Source organism: Pseudophryne corroboree, chromosome 5 (assembly GCF_028390025.1).
Source record: "Pseudophryne corroboree isolate aPseCor3 chromosome 5, aPseCor3.hap2, whole genome shotgun sequence".
In the NCBI taxonomy this organism is placed as follows: Eukaryota; Metazoa; Chordata; class Amphibia; order Anura; family Myobatrachidae; genus Pseudophryne; species Pseudophryne corroboree.
The window spans coordinates 513,524,143-513,549,304 of NC_086448.1; positions in this window are offsets into that span (position 1 = coordinate 513,524,143).

Consider the following 25,162-nt stretch of genomic DNA (forward strand, 5'->3'; position numbering starts at 1 on the left):
GCGCCCTTTCATGTCTAGCCCTTATTTTCAGGAGGGCCAGGCTAGGCACCTTTGAGGGGGAGGGTTAATTAATATTGGTTGTCTCCTGTATGTCTCCATATAGGAGATATATGACTAGGCTTGCAACAACTTTGGTTACAAGTGTTTTATTACTTCTAGGAACATTTGTTTAATTATATGTCCTTAACCCCTGAATGGGAATTATTTGGCATTCTCCCGAGAGGGCTTCCAGTCTCAAATGGAGGTAGATGATTATTAATGGCGGTCAGCGCAGCTGCTCAAAAGACTATCCTACAGGTTTGGATACATCCCGAGCCCCCTACTTTATCTCTTTTTAAAACAAAACTATTTTATCTCTTCCATATGGGATGGGTGGAGGCAGTACAAGAACAAGAGGATTAAACCAAAAAATCCTTTGAACATAGCCAGATTAAGGTGGGGGCGCAGGGGATATAAATGTACTCAGGCCCCCCCTTTGTCAGGGGGCTCCCTTGCCAGAACACACTGACATCACTAGCTCTCCCTCTTGTGCAGCAGCAGAACCAGGCAGCCAGAATGTGATCAGGACAGTATGCAGTGCAGGCAGAGACACAGGAGTATCAGGTTTCATTAGCTACCAACCAAGCTTCCGACCAGAGTAGAGATAGGAGGGGGAAAAATAACTATATTTGTCAATGTATATTTTAAGGTTGTTTAAGTTACCTTTGTTCCACTACAAAAAACTTTATAAAATAGTTGTCTCTCAATTAGGTGGAGCTATAAGCAGTACCCAGGCATTATTAAACTATTAGTTTAAATCTAATATACACCATTGGTTTAAATTTAATATACACAATCCATAGCTTGGGCAGTACGGATGGTGTAATGGTTAGCATTACTGCCTCACAGCACTGAGGTCATGGGTTCAATTCCCACCATGGCCCAACTGTGTGGAGTTTGTATATTCTCCCCGTACTTGCGTGGGTTTCCTCCGGGTACTCCGGTTTCCTCCCACAATTCCAAAATATACTGGTAGGTTAATTGGATCCCAACAAAAATTAACCCTAGCATGAATGTGTGTGCGTGTACATGTGGTAGGGAATATAGATTGTAAGCTCCACTGGGGCAGGGAATGATGTGAATGGCCAAATATTCTCTGGAAAGCGCTGTGGAATATGTGTGCGCTATATAAATAACTGGTAATAAATAAATAAATAAATAGCTCTCAACATGATCCATTCCAGGAGAAACAAAATGCTCTCTACCTGGATTTCCCTCTTAATTTATGATTGCACATAGTTCAATACAAGTGACGCCAATCATAAATTAAGAGGGAAGTCCTGGTAGAGAGCATTTGTCCCTCCTGGAATGGGTCATGTCGGGAGGTATGCACAATATTATATACACTCCCCTTCCCTCAGGCCCTCCTGTTTTAAGTGCCACGGGCCCCCCCATGGCTTAATCCGGCCCTGCCTTTGAAATGTGGAAGAGTTTTATTGTGACCCTTTCCACAGCCATACAGACCCAAATTCTAAACTCTTTGTGTAACACTTATTTATATTTTCTGTGAATGGTCGATGGCGAACCCCCAATTTCAGTTTGACCATGGGGGGAGGAGATGCGAGCAAACCTTTGATGACCATGTGACTATCAGTCAGTGCTGTATATAAACTTAACCAGTCTTATGTATTCCCTCATGTTGGGCCTTCATGACTGTGAATATGGACATATTCCAATTTGCCATGTATATATTTAAAAAAAAATATGCAGTAGCAATGGTTAACACAGTGAGGGAGATTCAATTGTTTGTTAAAGCGTGATAATTAATGGGTGCTCACTGTTACAATGCAATTATTTTGGACACCCTTTATATAGCACGTTTATCGCGTCCAATTAGTCAGTGGTTAGGCTTTGTAAATTGGCTTAACATGACTAAACTAATGGGTGCGACTAGGAAAAATGCAATTTGGGTGCCCAAACAGCCGACTTCTTGCACATTTCAGCTTGCCACCCTTCGGGGCTGTGGCTAATGGGCGTACGAGCAGAGCAATAATTTAATAGCTCCAATAGGCGCCCATTAATGTAGACAAAATAACAAACAATTGAATTGCCCCCATTGGCTCCTGCCATTCACAATAGCTATCCACAGCAAGGGAGGTGTTTACAGCTACTAATTAGAGTAGTAGTAGCAATATGGTATGAAACATGAGGACCCAGTTAAAGTCCATAGCTTAGAGAAATTTCCAGTTGCAAAGAATCCAGTTTAGAAATAACAGAGGTAATAAGACGGGGATTTCAGCAAGACACAGGTGGAATACAGCAGAAAGAAATGCACAGGTCACACAGCATATACAAAGAAGCAACTAAAGCAAGGTTCAGTTATTCAGGCACTTAGCTGAGAGAATTGCTTCAGGAAAATCAGTTTAGAAATCAGGAACTGTTACTAGGAACAGGGACCAAGACTCCAACAAGAGACTATCACCAGCCCAGGACACAAGGCAGACTGGGAATAGATAGGGAATGCAAGTCTCTGATAGGTTGCTAATGTCAGCTGACACCAGATGCAGTCTGATTGAAGGGAATGTAATCGGCTGACATGCTCAAACAGCAACAGTTCACAATATGAACTGGAAACCTGATCTACAGGCAAGGTGACAAGGTAAATCTGATGGCAAATACAAGAACTTGATTGTTACAGAATCATAACAAGGACAAGGCTTCATGCCAGCAAATTTGATGTACTTAGTCATATGTTGTAAGTGTGGGAATGTCGTCAGAAACTGTATTGTACGCACAATAGTATTGTAGATGCAGCTACATAAAAATCATGACACATTTGACACAAGACTCAAAAAGAGTTTCTAGCTGTTTGCGCACAGTGATCACCACACTCTTTGCTTTTCCCAGTCTTCCACATCTGATACCTATTTCAGAAATAAAGCATTTCCTTAAAGCAATTAAAGTTACTTTGTTAAACTACCTGTTCTTTCTAGCTTCCTGGGCCAATACCCAGGTAAAATTGTCAGTTCTTATTTATATAAACCTTTATTTTCTTAATTGTCCATGACACCAATAGGATAGATTGCCCCAATACATGCCAAAACAGCATTGCTCAACTGGACAAAATACTAGCTATGGAAATATTCCATTCAAACATCACCCATGCCTTCCCTGCTCTGCCCCTGGCAGTCTCTGGGGTATATGCAATTGCGGTCGAATTCGCGGCAATTTTCGCCTTTTTTTAATTCGACTCAATTCGACAGGTGAATCCCGGAAGGTGGCTTCCGGAATTCACCATATTCAATGAAAAACGGATTCGCCAGAGTCGCGGGCGAAAATCGGCCGATTTGGCGGATTTTGCCGCAATTTTAAAAAACGGTAAAAAAACGTGAAAAACCCAGAAAAAAAATGGCGTGGGGTCCCCCCTCCAAAGCATAACCAGCCTCGGGCTCATCGAGCTGGTCCTGGTTCTAAAAATGCAGGGGAAAAATTGGCCAGGGATCCCCCGTATTTTTAAAACCAGCACCGGGCTCTGCGCCTGGTGCTGGTGCCAAAAATACGGGGGACAAAAAGAGTAGGGGTCCCCCGTATTTTTAACACCAGCATCGGGCTCCACTAGCTGGACAGATAATGCCACAGCCGGGGGTCACTTTTATGCCGTGCCCTGCGGCCGTGGCATTAAATATCCAACTAGTCACCCCTGGCCGGGGTACCCTGGGGGAGTGGGGACCCCTTCAATCAAGGGGTCCCCCCCCCCCAGCCACCCAAGGGCCAGGGGTGAAGCCCGAGGCTGTCCCCCCCATCCAATGGGCTGCGGATGGGGGGGCTGATAGCCTTTTGTGATAATAAAAAGATATTGTTTTTTCCAGCAGTACTACAAGTCCCAGCAAGCCTCCCCCGCAAGCTGGTACTTGGAGAACCACAAGTACCAGCATGCGGGAGAAAAACGGGTCCGCTGGTACCTGTAGTACTACTGGGAAAAAAATACCCAAATAAAAACAGGACACACACACCTTGATAGTAAAACTTTATTACACACTACCGACACACACATACTTACCTATGTTGACACGCCGACTGCCACGGTCTCCGACGATCCGAGGGTACCTGTGAAAAAATTATACTCACCTTCCAGCGTCCAGAGATAAATCCACGTCCAGAGAGTAAAATCCACATACTTGTTTAAAAAAAAAAAAACGCAAAAACCCGCTCCATACCGGACTAGAAAGGGGTCCAATGCTTTCACATCAGACCCCTTTCTCCCGAATGCCGGGACATCACGTGACTCCTGTCACTGACGTCCCTTCAGCCAATCAGGAAGCGCTACTTCCGTGGCGCTCACCTGATTGGCTGTGCGCTGTCTGTACTGTGACAGCGCATCGCAAAGCCGCTCCATTACTTTCAATGGTGGGAACTTTGCGGGTAGCGGTGGGGTCACCCGCCGGTCAGCCGCTGACCGGCGGGTGACCTCACCGCTAGCCGCTAAGTTCCCACCATTGAATATAATGGAGGGAGCTGTGCGATGCGCTGTCACAGTACAGACAGCGCTCAGCCAATCAGGTGAGCGCAACGAAGTTGCGCTTCCTGATTGGCTTAGAGACCTTTCTGTGACAGCTGTCACTGACAGGTCTCATTCGTGGAAAGGTGTCCCATGTGTCAGCATGGGACCCCTTTCAGTCCGTTATGGAGCGGGTATTTGCGTTTTTTTATTTTTAACAAGTACGTGGATTTATCTCTGGACCATGGCTGAGGTGAGTATATTGATCTTTTTTTTCAGGTATCCGTGGATTCTACATGGAGAAGAGGACCGATGTCGGCGTGTGAACATAGGTAAGTATGTGTGTGTCGGTAGTGTGTAATAAAGTTTTACTGTCGACGGTGTGTGTGTCCTGTTTTTATTTGGGTATTTTTTTCCCAGTAGTACTACAGGTACCAGCGGGCCCGTTTTTCTCCCGCATGCTGGTACTTGTGGTTCTCCAAGTACCAGCTTGCGGGGGAGGCTTGCTGGGACTTGTAGTACTACTGGAAAAAACAATATCTTTTTATTATCACAAAAGGCTATCAGCCCCCCATCCGCAGCCCATTGGATGGGGGGGGACAGCCTCGGGCTTCACCCCTGGCCCTTGGGTGGCTGGGGGGGGGGGACCCCTTGATTGAAGGGGTCCCCACTCCCCCAGGGTACCCCGGCCAGGGGTGACTAGTTGGATATTTGATGCCACGGCCGCAGGGCACGGCATAAAAGTGACCCCCGGCTGTGGCATTATCTGTCCAGCTAGTGGAGCCCGATGCTGGTGTTAAAAATACGGGGGACCCCTACTCTTTTTGTCCCCCGTATTTTTGGCACCAGCACCAGGCGCAGAGCCCGGTGCTGGTTTTAAAAATACGGGGGAACCCCTGTCAATTTTTCCCCCGCATTTTTAGAACCAGGACCAGCTCGAAGAGCCCGAGGCTGGTTATGCTTTGGAGGGGGGACCCCACGCCATTTTTTTTTATGATTTCACCGTTCCAGCATTAAAAAAAATAATAATAATAATAATATTTTAAAAAATATATAAATAATATTTGTGCCTCCAAAAAAAAAAAAAAAAGTACCTAATCCCTTCTAATATAAATAGATCTGCTATTCCCCAAAAAAAAAAAAAAAAAAAAAACATGATTAAATTTTTTTTATTTGTTTTCACCCTCCAAAGTGTGGCGATTTGAAAATGACGAATTTGCTGTCTAAAAGCACTGCTGTCGAATTTCCAAACTTGAATTGAATATGCTTTGGTCGAATTGCAGCACTTATATCATTGCAGAAAAGTCGAATTTGCAAAAATTCGAATTTCAAAAAGTCGAATTTTGAAAGTCCGTTTTTTGGTCGGAAAGCACTGAATTGCATAGGCGATTTTTTTTTTTGGGTCGAAAATGACCCGAAATTCGACAATTTCGGGAATTCGACCACAATTGCATATACCCCTCTGACTCATTAAGCTGAATAGCAGTGCTCCTCACGGGAACTGGAGGTAGAAGAAAAGAAAGGCCCTCATTCCGAGTTGATCGGTCGCAAGGCGAATTTAGCAGAGTTACACACGCTAAGCCTACGCCTACTGGGAGTGTATCTTAGCTTCTTAAAATTGCGACCGATGTATTCGCAATATTGCGATTACAAACTACTTTGCAGTTTCAGAGTAGCTTCAGACTTACTCTGCCTGTGCGATCAGTTCAGTGCTTGTCGTTCCTGGTTTGACGTCACAAACACACCCAGCGTTCGCCCAGACACTCCTCCGTTTCTCCAGCCACTCCTGCGTTTTTTCCGGAAACGGTAGCGTTTTCATCCACACGCCCCTAAAACGCCGTGTTTCCGCCCAGTAACACCCATTTCCTGTCAATCACATTACGATCGCCGGAGCGATGAAAAAGCCGTGAGTAATAATACTATCTTCATTGTTAAATTACTTGGCGCAGTCGCAGTGCGAATATTGCGCATGCGTACTAAGCGGATTTTCATTGCGATGCGATGAAAAATACCGACCGATCAACTCGGAATGAGGGCCAATGTTCATGACATTATCATTTTTTCCATCCTAGTTTTCAGAGTGCTGTGGATAACGAATTTCAGGATAACTAAGCCCATACCGCTGCTTGAATAAAATTTGTATAGTTCACTATGTAGAATTTTTAAAAATGAATTTTTACTGACATAAAAATATTACTCTTATAAAATGCAGAGTTTTAAAACTGAATGCAGTAATTTGTTTGGTTTCCAATGCAAGTCTGTGTGCCTTTACATAATAAATGATTTATTTCTTCAATTAATATGTTAAGTACAGTTGTTTTAGATTGAGTGCTTTTGAGTACTTTTTCTCAACTGTGAACTGAATATTGAAAGATGCATTCATGTTTAAAAAATGACAGCATTATGAGGTTACCTTTATTCCTGTTAGCACTCCCTCTTTTGTACAGTAAATTACTCATAAACTGAAATTTAAAAGCAATATAATATTAATATGACTATAACTAGAACAGTACAGCCATACTGTAGAACAACTTTCTACCAAGCTGTAATGGCTTAAATGTAACATTCAAAAGGCTTACGTAACTCCTCAAAATGATAGTTATTATAACAATAGGAGATATAAATTAGTTCAGTCATTAGTGCTATGACACCAATAATATATGAGAATAATATTAGTGGATTATCTCGATATATCAATGGATCTTTTTATTCAGCAATAATTTATTATTGAAATGTTGCAAAACAAACATAAGGAGGAAGGGAATGGGAAGGAACCATTGTTCACACTTACACATACATGTAACATATAAATGTACATTTACACAAGATAAATGCATGAAGACAAACAGGCAACAATAGCAGAGAACAATACCTCGTTAGAACACAGGCACCACCACATTACGACTGAACTATGGGATGTAGAGTAGAGAGCTAAGAATCAGTCATCACATTTTCCATCCGTTGCGATCTCATGCTAATGAAACCATTTTACCAATGATGATGAAGCAGAGACCGTGGGCCTAATTCAGCATGGGTTGTAGATGTGCGAAAAATTGTACATCTACAACACATCACACTGACTTGCTGGGGAGCACCTAGCACAGGGCAAGTCCGCCCCTCCTGCCAGGTCCTGCCCACCCCGCAAACATGCGAGCGCATCACACGACTGCGATTGTCTCGCATGTTTAGGGTTGCCCTCTGCCTATGCAGCCTAGCTGCTAAAGCAGACAGCAACCCGTCATCTTTTGGGTCGCAACGGCTGTGTTGTCCGGACTGCACCCACCTATGCCGCCCCCGAAATGCAGACATGAAGTACCCTCCCACCCCCGTATGCCTCTGCCTGTCAATCAGGCAGAGTTGTTTGCATATGTGAAATGCTGCCATATCTCACAGTGTGTGTATGTGCAGTACGGCTTCTATGCGTGCGCACACTTTAAAACGATTCAGCATACGAACGCGTTCCATGCTGAATCAGGCCCCTAATATCGTAGAACCATGATCTGTGCATTGCAATGGCAAAAAGGGCTGTGGGCAGAGCCGGATTAAGGGGGGGGGGGGGGGGGGGGGGCGGGGATATGTACCCCCGGTCCCCCCTTTCCAAAAGGGCCCCCTGCCACACCACAGATCGGCTCTCTCTTTCGATCCGATCTGTGGTGCTGTGCTCCCGTCTGTACTGCAGCGGCGGCCGTACAAACAGGACAGCTGAGCGACGGCTCAGCTGTCCAATAACGTATGAGTGAAGTAGGCTGCCCCAATGGCTGAGCGGCAGGCTGCTGCATTCATACATGATTGAAGACCTGAGCCGTCGGTCAGCTGTCTGTGCAGCTGGTGGGGACGGGAGCGCAGTTTGATCGTTGGCTGGTATGTGACACACACACACCCCTCCTCCTCTCTTGAATAGGGGTCCCACTGTCTTAAGTACCCCGGGCCCCCCATGGACTTAATCCGGCTCTGGCTGTGGGTATAAATTTATCAAGGGTATGAGGGTTGGGGATCTTCAAAAATTGAGCAATGCCACTTTTAGTTTCTATCAGATAATGCCCTTGCACATAACAATTGTGTTTCTGAAAATACATGGGATATATATGCAAAAGAGTAATTAAAGGCAATAGGGGGAAAGCAGTAGGGTGTAAGAATCAGAAAGTGAGAGAGTTAATGTGAGTTCTGTTTTTTTTAATGTGCAATCATTTACATGACAAAACCAGGTTGATTTTGCTACATTTTGGGGAGCTATGCTGGGGTGAGATATACTGTAGGCAATGTAGCAATTTAATTTGTAATTCTGAATGATTGCAACACTTAGACAGATTATGTGCCTCTAGATACTGTATATAGGCCCTCATTCCGAGTTGATCGCTCGGTATTTTTCATCGCATCGCAGTGAAATTCCGCTTAGTACGCATGCGCAATATTCGCACTGCGACTGCGCCAAGTAATTTTACAATGGAGATAGTATTTTTACTCACGGCTTTTTCATCGCTCCGGCGATCGTAATGTGATTGACAGGAAATGGGTGTTACTGGGCGGAAACAGGCCGTTTTATGGGTGTGCGGGAAAAAACGCTACCGTTTCCGGAAAAAACGCAGGAGTGGCCGGGGAAACGGGGGAGTGTCTGGGCGAACGCTGGGTGTGTTTGTGACGTCAAAACAGGAACGACAAGCACTGAACTGATCGCACAGGCAGAGTAAGTCTGAAGCTACTCTGAAACTGCTAAGTAGTTAGTAATCGCAATATTGCGAATACATCGGTCGCAATTTTAAGAAGCTAAGATTCACTCCCAGTAGGCGGCGGCTTAGCGTGTGTAACTCTGCTAAAATCGCCTTGCGAGCGATCAACTCGGAATGAGGGCCATAGTTTCCCATTTAGCTGAAAACGTTTGAACATCCACTAACCATTGTAGCTGAGATTTAGGGGCTCACATATCAATGAGTTTTAGCTATTTAAAACTTATTGTCTATGATAAATGGTGCACAAGCCAATCGGCTCCCAATTGTCATATTTCAAAAGGGATGCGTTCAATATCCCGGCTGTCGGTATCCCGGCACTCAGCATACCGGCGCTGGGATACCGACACCTATTCTCCCTCTTGGGGTGTCCATTACACCCCTGGAGGGAGAATAAATAGTACAAGGGGATTTTTTGCAATTACCCCGCTACCGGCATTCCGGTGCCCAGCAACCTGCAGTCGAGATTCTGACTGCCAGGATGACGGGCGCCGATATATATCGATACCATCCCATTTCAAACATAACACTCTTATGCATTGAGTTTTAAATAGCTAAAAAGTACTCCCACCCCTTTTATATGTTATGTCTATGAACCCCCCTCCTCTTCTATACTTTATGCTTATTCCTCCTTTTATATAGTTTAAGATTATGATGCCACACATTGTTTTAACTTAAATATTGTGGGTTTACTAGGGCTTGGGGATAGTCTGTGAGGCTCCGTTGTGAGCAGTGGGGCTCCTCTCTGCATGCTGAGCTCTGTTCCTGCAAGGACAGTAGACAGAGCCGGCAGTGGCCAGGCAGGTGAGAGGGAGCTGGGGATAGCCAGGCCTTGTGTGCCTCTGCCATTCCAGCAATTCGGCATTTGGCATCCGGCAGCAACTGAGTGTGATGGCCTCGGGGAAGCAACCGTATCTCCCTGCATGGGGCCTGAGAGACTGCAATGCCCCGTCACACTACAGGAATATGAAGGGAGGAGGCGTGTCTTACCTTACTGCCTGGGGAGGAGGGGGAGGACTGTGAGGCTGCTGCTGGCTGCCTGGCTTCAAGACAAGGCAGCAGCCCATGGAAGGCTGACAGGCAAAAAAGCACTGTGTGACACTCTGTAATTGACCCCTGTTATATGGACGTTTGGGGGTCATATATACATACATACACACACCATCACCTAGATACTGGAGACAACCTGGGTGAGACACCTAAACTTTCCCTAAAAGGAACCCTCACTTCTCAGTAGCCGGCACAGTGCAGCTTAGTTAGGTTGCTAGGCAACGCCAGCAACCAAAGGACAGCGACTTGTGGAGCACTAGGACCCAGGTGCAGACCTACAGAGCAGGAGGAATCAAAACTGCTGATTGGGTGGTGCAGAGCGGGAAGAGTAGGAGGTGGGGTTACCTCCTGAGGGGATTGCTGAGGAGTCTCCTGAGGTGACAGGGAGGGAGAGGCATGAGGGAGCCCTGAACCGCCACCTGCTGTCACAACCGGGGCCGGTGAGAGCCAAAACACCGCTGAGAGGAGCGACAGTGGGGTGTCACCGTGACATATTGTATTGGAGGAGGGACCGGAGAGCCCTAATAAGGTATCCTGGTTGCATGTCTGTAACAGCCCTATCAGGATAATTGCAGTGATTGATTTAATTGCTGCCAACATACATTAGTGATAGCCTCACACCGACTTCTATATGCAGCTCCTCCTATTAAACGCAGCTTAGTGAGCATTCTACACTAAAGCCGTGAGTTATACCCTGCATAATACAGAGACATTCAGCTAATAACTGAGGGCTGTATTGATGGAAGTAACTGCAATCTATTGATGCTCCAGAGTCTCTCTAATAGACAGACAGTAATGAGAAACTGATAGTAGACTCTGAATTACTCACCAGCCTTTAACCTACTATGTGGATATTAGTTTTCTCAGGCATAAGACTTTGGTAATAAATCTGCAGCAGCTGAGGTGGAGTTAACAAGTAAACTACAACATTCACACATACTGGAAGGAACAGTGATTAACAGTGTTAGTCAGTGAAATCTAGCTACATGGCTCTGATATTCCACTCACTTTAAGCATTAAACAGGATTATAATACTACTGGATTATAAAATACCGTTATAAATTTGTCTTAATTCACATCTTCCCTGAGGAGTTTACTGCATTTTTAGTGAGAGGCAGCAAGTGACTCAAAACAGTGGAATCTAATCTCTCAGGATGTGATATTGCCCCATTTGTCTCAGAGACATATCATATTTATCTAAGAGAGACTCAACAAATCTCACTTGTACCAGTAGGACAGGATTCTTCATATGTGCACCAACGAGGAAGAGAGCGAGGAAAGAGTACTCAGATAGTGTTAGGGTCTCCTGCCCTGTGCTGCCACGTCGTCATGGCAACCGGGAGACAAGTGCTAGCGGAGTAACCTGAGCGCAGCTGATACTCCGGTTCGGGTCTTTTGCTGTGCAGTGGTTACAGGCTCTGTGCACGGCAGGGGATCCGGTGCTGGTTTTTGTGCTCACAGTCTGTGAGGTCTGAGTGGGGCGTGGACAGCACCTGCTATATAAGGCCTCTTCTCAGGTTAAGCAGATGCTGCTGAATCTTTGTTGGTTAGTCAGTTCCTGAAAGTTAGCCAGTACTGTGTAGCTTTGTATTTGTTGTTGCTTACTGCAAATAGGCCTGGGGATTTGGTACTACATTCTGCCAATCCAGACCTAGCAGTAAGACTGGAGTCAGTCGTTTAACTTGCTGGGGTTCTTTTGCTACTCTGTGAACTTAGCAAGTTTGCGGCTGTATTCTCAGACTTGCCTGCCTAAATCCTGTCTCACTGTGCAAGGTGTTCAGGTGTCAGTTTAGTGGCAGTAAGCTGAACCTGTGCACTGCAAGTGAGGATTAGGATTGTGGAGACTCTCCTTGTGTCTATCATTCCATCTCTGACCAAGGAGTTTACTGCCACACCCGTTGGTAACCCTTTAGGGTTTTGCTGTTGCCCTTAGCAACAGCATTTTGGGTTCTCTACGTATTAAAACACAACATCTTGCTTTTTCCATCTGAGCATTACTAATACTAGGGAGACACCCAGTTTCTTAGCCTCTGGGCTTCTCTGTTCACTTTGTGTTTATTTTGTTACCCTATCACCTTCTGTGTACGTAATGTCATATTCCCCAGTCTGTCTGTGAGTTCATTTGTTTTGCATCCCTATCCGTTCAGACACCAGTACATTCCTGCAGGCACTGGTGTGCATAACAGTTCAAACACCAGTACATTCCTGCAGGCACTGGTGTGCATAACAGTTCAGACACCAGTACATTCCTGCAGGCACTGGTGTGCATAACAGATAGACTGCAATAGTAACATTGTAGTGTGACTTTAAAAGGTGATATTACTATTAGTCAAGTTCAGCTTAATACTATCAGAGTGTTTATTGCATAGTGAACAGTGCATAGTGTGAATCTTAAAGAAATAGTACCAACCCATTATACCTAGGTTCATGCAATTAAAGTGAAGAAGAAACACAGCGACAACGTGTTCCAATAAAATAAAATATGTTCTTTTTATTGTGTTGAATGTACAAGTTGCACTGTATTTCAGTATTGTAAGTACATTTGAATATCTTGTGATTGTGAGTTCTTCTACTCATTGACTCCTTAAGAAAGGGACAAAAGTTAATAAAATTTGTTGTGTAAGAAATCCCTCAGGCAAGGTATCCGGGTGAAATTCTTCCTCGCCTCTCTGTGAAGATTGAAGCATTAAAGAAAGCTAGAAGGGAATAAGACAAGGTATAATTAAAAGTAAATAAGTACTTACCTGGGACACGCAGAGTTACATCTATTTTAACTTACTACTTACCTGATTATTACATTGTTACAACTGCACCTAGTTCTTTTAAGTGTACTGGCCATGGGGGCACATGTCACTGCTTCCAAGTTAGTTACAAATAGCAAAACATCATCCACAAATAAGCAAAGTTTAGGTGTAGAGAATAACACTGATATATCTGAGAAAAGGGCTGAATTCCAAATCACACAAGCAAAAAGTTGTATCACTAAAACCTACATTAACAGTGATAGGGGGGCACCTCTGCTGGTTGTCATCAGTAAAAAGAAAGTCATCCAACAACAACTATTAGTAAACCCTTGCTAAGTTACCACTGCATGGACCAAAAACTTATTCACAAATAAGGCCAAATTTAAGGCCAAATTTAATCAATATATATATAGTAGAAATAGTCAGTAAAGGCGATCAGTTGCTTTCTAAACATCTAGGGAAAATAAAACTTGTCAGCACTTATTCAGCCAAGTAGAAAACCCTGTGGGTATTGTTGGATGTCTTACAGCAGTCTGACCCCCCCCCCTCACCCCTACCCGTATCACTGCACCAGCCTATGTCTCTCCCCCCTATATCTGTTAAGCACATAGCTCAGATAGGGGAAAAAATTATCTATGCAGGTTTGCTGCTATTTGTTTTTGACCATCTCAGAACCACGTCAAATCCACGCGCTCCCTCAGGTCCCCCCTAGTTGCAGCCCTACATTAGGTTCCCCAACCATAACTTTAACCAGCCATAAACTGGTCAGCCCAGAGTTGGAATAATTGGGGTCCCGACTTATGTTTGTTGACATTTTGACTGTCTACTTTTTGTCGGTCAATGTTATGACCATAACAGAGCGTGTCGGATACAGTTTAAGTCTAATATACTGCAGTTTACAGTGCTTTGGACCCAAATTAGTGAGGGTAAATATCCCCTGAGTGAATGGTGCAGAAAACAGGAAGCAGGTACAGCATCAGTAATTGTAGGAATATCAGTTTTAGGGAACACAAAAGGTGGAAAGCATATAGGATAAGGAAGCCTTGTCTTGGGATCATATGGGCATACCCAAGACACAGCAGAAACAAACTATTGACTTGACACTAAATCCGACTGGTTGATCCTAAAAGAACGATTACTGTATAATTAATAGCATAATTTACTTTATTTCAAGAAAAGGTAAGCGCTGAGAAAAAATTTAAATTGTTCTTAGACTAAAACTAAAATGTTATTCACACTAAAATCAACTTACTGTATAACAAAAATGTATGAATTACATTACTGTATATGCAATGATGCCTGTGAAAGTGAAATAATGCTATTGAAAGCTTATTGCTATAGGCTAAGAAGACAGTTATTGTAAAATGATATTTTATATATTTTACAGAATGAGAAAGTATGTTATTTTATGTATTTTACAGAAATGCTCCTCTGAAAATTTTCATCTTTAAACCTGTTTCTTAGAGCGATTTTATAGGTGTTGAATTATTGATAGCAAACCAACTTTAAGAACTGTAAAAGGAAATGTTTCATATTGACTAGTAAAGTAGAGTAAATAACTTATTTTGACAGCAATATTTACTAAACAGCAATACATGGGACATGGCAATATAGACATTTTATTAACTACATATTTTATACTACACTGTATAGCTGATTGTTATATACACTGCTGCTTAGGGTGGAGGGGTTATGTCAGAAGTGTATTCATTCACCTAAGTGAAATAGAAAAAAAAACTAGATTGCAGGGGCGGAACTCCCGCAGCCTGCCTCTGGTCTCCAAGCACTGAAGGGGCAACTGCATGTACAGCAGGATCCAAATGTAACCACTGCTCTTCCCACAGAGATCTGCGGCTCACCCTTTGCTGCAGAGCTAATCGGCTCTGCCCCAGTAGCCCTGCTAACACCTGCAATAAGGGATAGGGCGGATCCACCTGGTACTGTTCACCCTGCGCTGCAGCAAGTGATGGTGCAGCCACGTCTGGACTGTGACATGGGACCCACCATTGAATGCTGACTGCATGCTGCAAATGGCCGAATGTGAGTCTGACCCTGACCCACCAGCCATTGTCTTACAGCATAACTGGAGCACTGCCAATTCACCATGGGCACCAGTCACTGTAGACTGTCTGAGAGCGCTACAGTATCTATATAAATATGTGTTTTGGATCTGGATTGGTTTTGCCAAAGCCACCCTTTCGGGTGTTGGTTCTGGATCTGGATGATTTTCGGAATAAACATAAAAACAGCTAAAATCACAGAATGTGGGGGTAATTTTGATCCTACAGTATTATTAACCTCAATAACATTAATTTCCACTAATTTCCAGTCTGTTCTGAATACCTCACAATATTGTTTTTAGGCCAAAAGGTTGCACCGAGGTAGCTGGATGACTAAGCTAAGTGGGCGGCACAAACATGTGGCCCATCTAGGAGTGGCACTGCAGTGGCAGACAGGATGGCAGTTTTAAAACTAGGCCCCAAAGAGCACATAATGCAAAGAACAAAAAGAGGTGCAATGAGGTAGCTGGATGACTAAACTAAGCGACACAAGTGGGCGGTACAAACACCTGGCCTATCTAGGAGTGGCACTGCAGTGGCAGACAGGATGGCAGTTTTAAAAACTAGGCCCCAAAGAGCACATAATGCAAAGAAAAAAAAGAGGTGCAAGACGGAATTTTCTTGGAATGTTTTTTTAAACAGGATGTGCCCAGTTTAATAAACCCATCATTTCAGCGACAGGTGGTCCCCCTGGAAAAAGCTCGCCAAGTTCTCCAAATCATAGCTACCTACAAACATACCACCTCCATATTTGATGACTTTTCACATTATGAGAAGAGGTAAGAGGAAGAGGACAGTGTCAAGAAGGTGATTAAAAATTAGAGAGGCACATGCAATCAGGAACAACACACAGGCTTTCACCTCCACTCCTATATTGGTGTGGAACAGAAAGAACTTCAACCAAGCAAATATATAATTATCAATTACCACATTACCGGACAAACTGAAAAACTAGGGGCCAAAGCCTCCAAAATTTTACTCCATTCTCCATTTTCAGGGATTAAGATAATCTCGGATTTAATGCTGGGATGCAAATAAACTGGTGTATACCACAGGATCAAGATTGGATATTTTCCCCTCCACGGAGTCTGGAGACTTATTTTGTGAAAATCTCATGGGTTTCTTTTTTTCCATTTTTTTATTGCATTTTTATTTAAGTATTTTGTGGCAGATTACTTATTTTTGTTTTTCACAGCTCTCAGTTACACGCATGTGAGCACACCTGTGTGTCCCAGTTACACGCATGTGAGCATACCTGTGTGTCTTGTTTATTTTATTCATATTTTATTTTTAAATAAAGCAGCCCCTTAGATGTTTTAGCAGCCCCTCCTGAGCCCCCACAGCAGCCCCGGATGGGGCAAGTTGAGTTTGGGTGGGTTCGGTAAAGTACTAAGCACGACTGTGCAGTACATTTTTTTTGTTATTGAACCCCTGCCCTAGTGGAGCTTACCACTCAACAGTCCAAAGTCATGTCATACTGTAAGTAGGACTGTGGGAGGAAGCAATGCTAACCTCTGTGCCCACAGCATGCCTCAGCCTGGCAAGCCAGACATCTTCCTGGCTGTAAGCCACCATTAGACTCCATACTGGGCCTTATTCAGTAACTGTTTGTGCCTCACAGGAGCTCCTGGCCCATCTAGTGCTGCAGTGCAATGGTAAACTGATGCAATGCAAGATTATTAAAACTCTGTTCTTCTAACACTGCAAGGTCTCGCAAAAGGGCAGCACCCCTGCAATGATGTGGCAAAGATAAAACGTGCAAAATGGAATTGTCCTTGGGCCCTCCCACCCACCCTTATGTTGTATAAACAGGACATGCACACTTTAACAAACCAATCATTTCAGTGACAGGATCTGCCCACGCGACTGTGGCTGAAATGATTGGTTTGTTTGGACCCCTACCAAAAAAAAAAAAAGCAATTAATCTTTCCTTGCACAAACTGGCTCTACAGTGGCAAGATGTCTTCATCCTCAGATCCCACCCTTTCAGTGTTTACATCCTCATCCTCACAGAGAAATAATATTCAAACAAAACCACATCATTTAGGTGTCAGTGGACTGCTTACACTATTACCCAAAGTTTCTGAACTTGACAAAGACTTATGATTAATGTGCTGCAGGTGACATATAAGGGAGGATGTTCCTAGGTGGTTAAAGTCCTTACCCCTACTTATTATGGATTGACAAAGGCAACAAATGGGACCTGTTGTCCGGATTTGTGGAGAAATAATTCCACACCAAAGAGGTGGCTTTTTTGGTATTTTGCCCAAGCATGACAATGGGCTTTTTCATCCCATGGGCAATAACTGTCTCCAAAGGTGCCTTATTCAAACAAACCACATCACCATCAGAATCCACAGCGCCACCTACACTGATAGCCTTCCCATCCTGGCATACTTCTACAGTGACATCCTCAATCTCAATATCAGCAACTGGACTGGCGGTGATTTTCCAAGCACTTGCAGGGGGTGTGCAAATGGTGGTAGGAGATTCCTATTCCCATACAGTGTTGTGAAGGTCAGGCCTAGACATCGCAACCACCGACAGTGCCAGCACCCCTGTAATTTTCACAACACCCCTGTAATTTTGCAGCTTACAAGACAAGCCCAGTGTACATTTATTTTCACTGCACCCCTGTATTTTTACAGCATACAAGACAGGGCCAGTGTACATTGATTTTCACAGCACCCCTGAATTTTTTTAGCATGCAAGACAGGGCCAGTGTACATTGATTTTCACTGCACCCTAAAATTTTTACAACATACAGGGCCTGTGTAATGTTATTTGAACAGCAGTACCCCTATATTTTACAGCATACAGGAGCAGTGTATTTCTAATTTTTAACAACTGCACCCCTGATAATTTGTAGCATACAGGGCCAGTGTAATGTTATTTGAACAGCAGCACACCATACAGGGCCAGTGTAATGTTTTTGGAACAGCAGTACCCCTATATTATACAACATACAGGAGCAGTGTGCTTTTAATTTTTAACAACTGCCCCCCCCCTTAAATTTTTACAACATACAGGGCCAGTGTAATGTTATTTGAACAGCAGCAACCCTATATTTTACAGCATACAGGAGCAGTATTCTTTTAATTTTTAACAACTGCATGCCTGAATTTTTATAACATATAGGGCCAGTGTAATGTTATTTGAACAGCAGCACCCCTATATTTTACAGCATACAGGAGCAGTGTACAGCTGCAGCACCCAACCATAACAGCACATTAAACACCAGTGACAGCCAGGAAAGCACCCTTAACGCATCACAGGTACACCACAGTGACTGCAGCAGCACCCCTACAGAGCACACACTAACCCCACCCAATGCCACCACCCACAGAGAGAGACAGAGGTCTGTCTCCCTCACTTTCCAAGTCCAGAGTGAAAATGGCAGCGACGTACAGCTGTTTATATGGGACCCAAAACCTGCAAGAATCCGATAGCGGGACGATGATGTTTTGCCTCGTTCTGGTTTCTGAGTCTGGTGGAAAGTCCCAAGCTGGACTCAGATCCAGGCTCGGAACGGGATGTTCGGAGGGGTTCGTTTCTCATGGAACCGCACCCTCTCATCTCTAATATACATATAAAAAGAATGGATAGTGGTACCAGCAACCAACTTGTGTCATATATTAATAGCTGGTGGACCCCCTTGATGAAGTACTAAGGACCAAACGCCTTGGGGTTCCCTCACTGACCTCCAGCTCTAAGATAAGATCTACCTCCTCATTATTTTATATTCTGTACACTGTTTTAGATTGTCTTACATTCTTTTTAGCAAGCAATCCATTGTATTTATTTATTTATATATGTAGTAAAGTTTTTAAATAAAACTGTCAAATTTAAATTTTATACTGGCTACCTGATTCTATGTTTAAAACAGTAATTACTTTGCCACCAGCTATATATGACACAAGTTGGTCGCTGGTACCCCTATCCATTGTATACTTTAGAATTTTCAGTAAATCACAAGTACTGTGTATTTAGGGGTTTGGTGACACCCTCATGCAATAGGGAGTGCCTTTTATCTGGATTAGTAGAATTGTCTACTAAAGCTGAGGTATCTTCTCACAAGTGGTGCTGTACTTCCCTATATATATATATATATATATATATATACAGATGGTTCCACATTTATCTTGACCTTTAATAGGATTAACTGAGACTGGCCAGTCGGACTTAATCCCCTGCTATAATGACTTAATCCCCTGCTGTATTGTTCTCTGTATTGTATTGCAGCTGAGAACAATAGATGAAGGGTTTATGCTAATAAATCATGTTGTGCCTAGACGCAGAAAACTAGTCAAGATAACCATGGACTCATCTGTGTATATATATATATATATATATATATATATATATAGGGTTGTAAGAAAAAGTATGTGAACCCTTTGGAATTTCCTGGATTTGTGCATGAATTGGCCATAGAATGTGTTCTGATCTTCATCTAAGTCACAACAATAGACAATCACAGTCTGCTGTTACTAATCCCACACAAACAATTATATGTTCTAATGTTTTTATTGAACACACCATGTGAACATTCACAGTACAGGGTGAACCCCTAGGCTAATGACTTCTCCAAGAGCTAATTTGAGTCAGGAGTCAGCCAACCTGGAGTCCAATCAATGAGACGAGATTGGAGGTGTTGGTTAAAGCTGCCCTGCCTTATATAAAACACTGATGTGAACCATGCCGCGCAGAAAAGAGCTCTCAGAAGACCTACGATTAAGAATTGTTGACTTGCATAAAGCTGGAAAGGGTTACAAAAGTATCTCTAAAAGCCTTGATGGTCATCAGTCCACGGTAAGACAAATTGTCTATGAATGGAGAAAGTTCAGCACTGTTGCTACTCTCCCTAGGAGTGGGCATCCTGTAAAGATGACTGCAAGAGCACAGCACAGAATGCTCAACTAAAATCCTAGAGTGTCAGCTAAAGACTTACAGAAATCTCTGGCACATGCTAACATCTCTGTTGACAAAATCTACTATACATAAAACACTGAACAAGAATGGCGTTCATGGGAAGATACCACGGAGGAAGCCACTGCTGTCCAAAAAAAACATTGCTGCATGTTTGAAGTTTGCAAAAGAGCACCTGAATGTTCCACAGCACTACTGGCAAAATATTCTGTGGACAGATTAAACCAAAGTTGAGTTGTTTGGAAGGAACACACAACACTATGTGTGGAGAAAAAAAGACACAGCACACCAACATCAAAACCTCATCCCAACTGGGAAGTATGGTGGAGAGGACATCATGGTTTGGGGCTGCTTTGCTGCCTGGATAGATTGCTATCATCAACAGAAAAATGAATTCCCAAGTTTATCAAGACATTTTGCAGGAGAACTTAAGGCCATCTGTTCACCAATTGAAGCTCAACAGAAGATGGGTGATGCAACAGGACAACGACCCAAAGCACAGAAGTAGATCAACAACAGAATGTCTTCAACAGAAGAAAATACGCCTTCTGGAGTGGCCTAGTCAGAGTCCTGACCTCAACCCGATTGAGATGCTGTGGCATGACCTCAGGAGAGCGATTTACACCAGACAACCCAAGAATATTGCTGAACTGAAACTGTTTTGTAAAGAGGAATGGTCCAAAATTCCCCCTGATCATTGTGCAGGTCTGATATGCAACTATAGGAAACGTTTGGTTGAGGTTATTGCTGCCAAAGGAGGGTCAACCAGTTATTAAATCCAAGGGTTCACATACTTTGTCCACCCTGCACTGTGAATGTTTACATGGTGTGTTTAGTAAAAACATGAGAACATTTAATTGTTTGTGTGGTATCAGTTTCAGCAGACTGTGTTTGTCTATTGTTGTGACTTAGATGAAGATCATGTCTCATTTTATGACCAATTTATGCACAAATCCAGGAAATTCCAATGGGTTCACATACTTTTTCTTGCAACTATATCTATATATAACACATTCACACACACCATATTTGTTGTCCCTTTTTTTAAGGCGGTGGAGGGGGCCCACCAAACTCTGTCTAGATTGCTTAGAACATCGCTCTGTGTGTAGGGGTGCCGACAACAGCGATGCGCAGTCCCACACGTTGCTATCGCTGGTGCTAGATTGGCCTACGTGCAGGCACAATCTAGCAGGTCGGTCATTTCACCGCTGGGCCCCAGTGTCATTGCACTGTGCTGAGTGGGGGGGAGTGACGAGAGCTGAGCTGTCTGTGATAGACCGCTGAGCACATATCTCTGGGGAAATCTCCCCGTCATTATGGCCCTTTACTCCCCTGCTAGATATTATCTCACTAGTAACTGTAATGCAAACTGGACTAGTATTTCATTTTTATTTTTGTTTCACTTATTTTGAGGTGTCATAGGAAGAGTCTTAAGAGGAGAGTTAGTTTACAGGGACTATACACAGTTCTAAATGAAAATGTCTAGATATAACACTATCAGTAAAGAGAATTTAAAGAACACTAACATCAATAGTATGCAATCATTTACAGACTGCTTGACACACCTTTGCAAGAACAACCACACTGAGAATATTTGCTAAGCACCATGTGACACCTGAGTATCATAGGAGGGCTTCATGTGTTGTATGTATATTTTCAGGCGAGTTTCTGCAGTCAGTTTACTTTGTTTTAATTACTGTATGTAGAAACATATCTCCCATAGAATAAAGTAGGTGTAAAATAAGGTGTGGCTAGTAATTATTAGTCTTAAAACTAATTATGGATATGATTGTCATGTATGTTTTGTAATCACTGGTGTTTTGAGAATTGTAGATCTTACTCTGATGTTAAACTAAGAGTAGCTGCTTTTTTTGCTTGTACCTTTTTTGTAGCATTGGATACCAATGTTTTCTTTATTAGTATATACAGGTGATAGAAGTGACATCATTATGATCAGGCCTCCGAGGTTCAGGTGGGCCCTAAGGCTCAGGGGCACAAAAAATGGAGCCAAAGTGCCTAATAATGCGTATAAAGTAGAGATGAGCGGGTTCGGTTCTCTGAGAACCGAACCCCCCCAAATTTCATGTCCCGAGCCCGGATTCGAGTCCGGCTCGGGACTTCCCGCCAGACTCGGAAACCAGAACGAGGCAAAACATTATCATCCCGCTGCCGGATTCTCGCGGGTTTTGGATTCCATATAAGAAGCCACGCGTTCCCATCATTTTCACTCCAGTCCTGGAGAGTGTAGCGAGAGGACGTGTGTCTCTCCTCAGTGTCTGTATGTGTAGGAAAGTGGTGTGGCAACCTGCTCTAATGTGTCATTCCAGTGCTGTCTTGTGTTGCATCAGTCCAGTGGTGGTGTATTGTGCTGTATCAGTCCAGTCACAGTGGTGGTGTCCTGTGCTGCCATAAGCCCAGTGCTGCTGTATAAGTCCAGTCCAGTGGTGCTGTCTTGTGCTGCATCAGTCCAGTGGTGGTGTCCTGTGCTGCCATAAGTTCTGTGGTGGTGTCCTATGCTGCCATATGTCCACTGGTGCTGCTGTATAAGTACAGTGCAGTGGTGCTGTGTTGTGCTGCATCAGTCCAGTGGTGGTGTCCTGTGCTGCCATAAGCCCAGTGGTGCTGCTGTATAAGTCCAGGGGTACTGCTGTATAAGTCAATTGGTACTTCCGTATAAGTCCAGTGGTGCTGCTGTATAAGTACAGTGGTGCTGCTGCATAAGTCGAGTGGTACTGGCATATAAATCCAGTCCTGTGGTACTGCCATATCTGTCCAGTGGTACTGCCATATAAGTCCAGTGGTACTGTTGTATAAATCCAGTCCAGTGGTACTGCCGTATAAGTCTAGTTGTACTGCTGTATAAGTCAAGTCCAATGATACTGCCGTATAAGTCCAGTGGTACTGCTGTATAAGTCCAGTGGTACTGCCATATAAATCCAGTCCAGTGGTACTGCCGTATAAGTCCAGTGGTGCTGCCGTATAAATCCAGTGGTACTGGTGTATAAATTCAGTCCAGTGGTACTGCCATATAATTCCAGTGATACTGCTGTATAAATCCAGTGGTACTGCCATATAAGTCCAGTGATACTGCCGTATAAGTACAGTCCAGTGGTACTGCCGTATAAGTCCAGTGGTACTGCCGTATAAGTCCAGTCCAGTGATACTGCTGTATAAGTCCAGTGGTACTGCCGTATAAGTCCAGTGGTACTGCCATATAAGTCCAGTGGTACTGCCATATAAGTCCAGTGATACTGCTGTATAAGTCCAGTGATACTGCCGTATAAATCCAGTGGTACTGCCGTATAAATCCAGTAGTACTGCTATATAAATCCAGTGGTACTGCCATATAAATCCAGTCCAGTGGTACTGCCATATAAGTCCATTGGTACTGCTGTATAAGTCCAGTCCAGTGGTACTGCAGAATAAGTCCAGTGGTACTGCCATATAAATCCAGTGGTACTGCCGTATAAATCCAGTCCAGTGGTATTGCCATATAAGTCCAGTGGTACTGCCATATAAGTCCAGTGATACTGCCGTATAAGTCCAGTGGTATTGCCGTATAAATCCAGTGGTACTGCCATATAAATCCAGTCCAGTGGTACTGCGGTATAAGTCCAGTGGTGCTGTCCTGTGCTGCATATTATTTACTAAAAATAAAGGGGTTATTAATATTTAATCCAAATCATTTTTAGAGGGTTTGCCCTGTGTGGTGTAGAGGTACGCTCTCCAGTGCTGCATATTGTTATATAGCTCCAGAAAAATAATGGAAAACAAAGATTGGAGGATAAAATAGGGAAAGATCAAGAACCACTTCCTCCAACTGCTGCTGCTGTTGTTGCTGCTGGAAGTCGATCGTCATCCCATAGGGGAAGTCAGAAGACCACTTGTACTACTTCAACTAAGCAATTGACTGTCCAACAGTCCTTTGCGAGGAAGATGAAATATGACAGCAGTCATCCTGTTGCGAAGCGGATAACTGAGGCCTTGACAGCTGTGTTGGTGTTAGACGTGCGTCCAGTATCCGCCATTAGTGCAGTGGGATTTAGACAATTGATGGAGGTAGTGTGTCCCTGGTACCAAATCCCATCTAGATTCCACTTCACTAGGAAAGCGATTCCCGGACTGTACAGGGACATTAAGAAAAGTGTCCTCAGTGTCCTGAAAAATGCGGTTGTACCCAGTGTCCACTTAACCACGGACATGTGGACAAGTGGAGCAGGGCAAACTAAGGACTACATGACTGTGACAGCCCACTGGGTAGATGTATTGCCTCCCGCAGCAACAACAGCAGCGGCACCAGTAGCAGCATCTCACAAACGCCAGCTCGTTCCTAGGCCGGCTACGCTGTGTATCACCAGTTTCCATAAGAGGCACACCGCTGACAACCTCTTACGGAAACTGAGGGACATCATCGCACAATGGCTTACCCCACTTAGACTCTCCTGGGGATTTGTGATATTGGACAATGCCACCAATATTGGGCGTGCATTATATTTGGGCAAAATCCAGCATGTCCCATGTTTTGCATATACCATTAATTTGGTGGTGCAGATTTTTTTGAGAAATGACATGGGCATGCAGGAGATGCTGTCGGTGGCCTGAAAAATTGCGGGCCACATTTGACATTCAGTCATTGCGTTTCTTCTTTGCATCATGCTCTGTTTGGGAACTAGTTTTTTTAAGTGCCATCCTGTCAGACACTGCAGTGCCACTCCTAGATGGGCGAGGTGTTTGTTCCTCACACTTGTGTCACTTGGCTTAGCCATCCAGCGACCTTGGTGCACCTCTTTTTCTTCTTTGCATCATGTGCTGTTTGGGGACTAGTGTTTTAAAGTGCCATCCTGTCTGACACTGCAGTTCTACTCCTAGATGGGCCAGGTGTTTGTGCCGCACACTTGTGTCGCTAAGCTTAGCCATCCAGCTACCTCATTGCACCTCTTTTTCTTCTTTGCATGATGTGCTGTTTGGGGCCTTTTTTTTTAAATCTGCCATCCTGCCACTGCAGTGCCAGTCCTAGATGGTCCAGGTGTTTGTGCCGCCCACTTGGGTCGCTTAGCTTAGTCATACAGCGACCTTGGTGCAACCTTTTGGCAAAAAAACAATAGTGTGAGGTGTTCAGAATAGACTGGAAATGAGTGGAAATTAATGTTATTGAGGTTAATAATACCATAGGATCAAAAT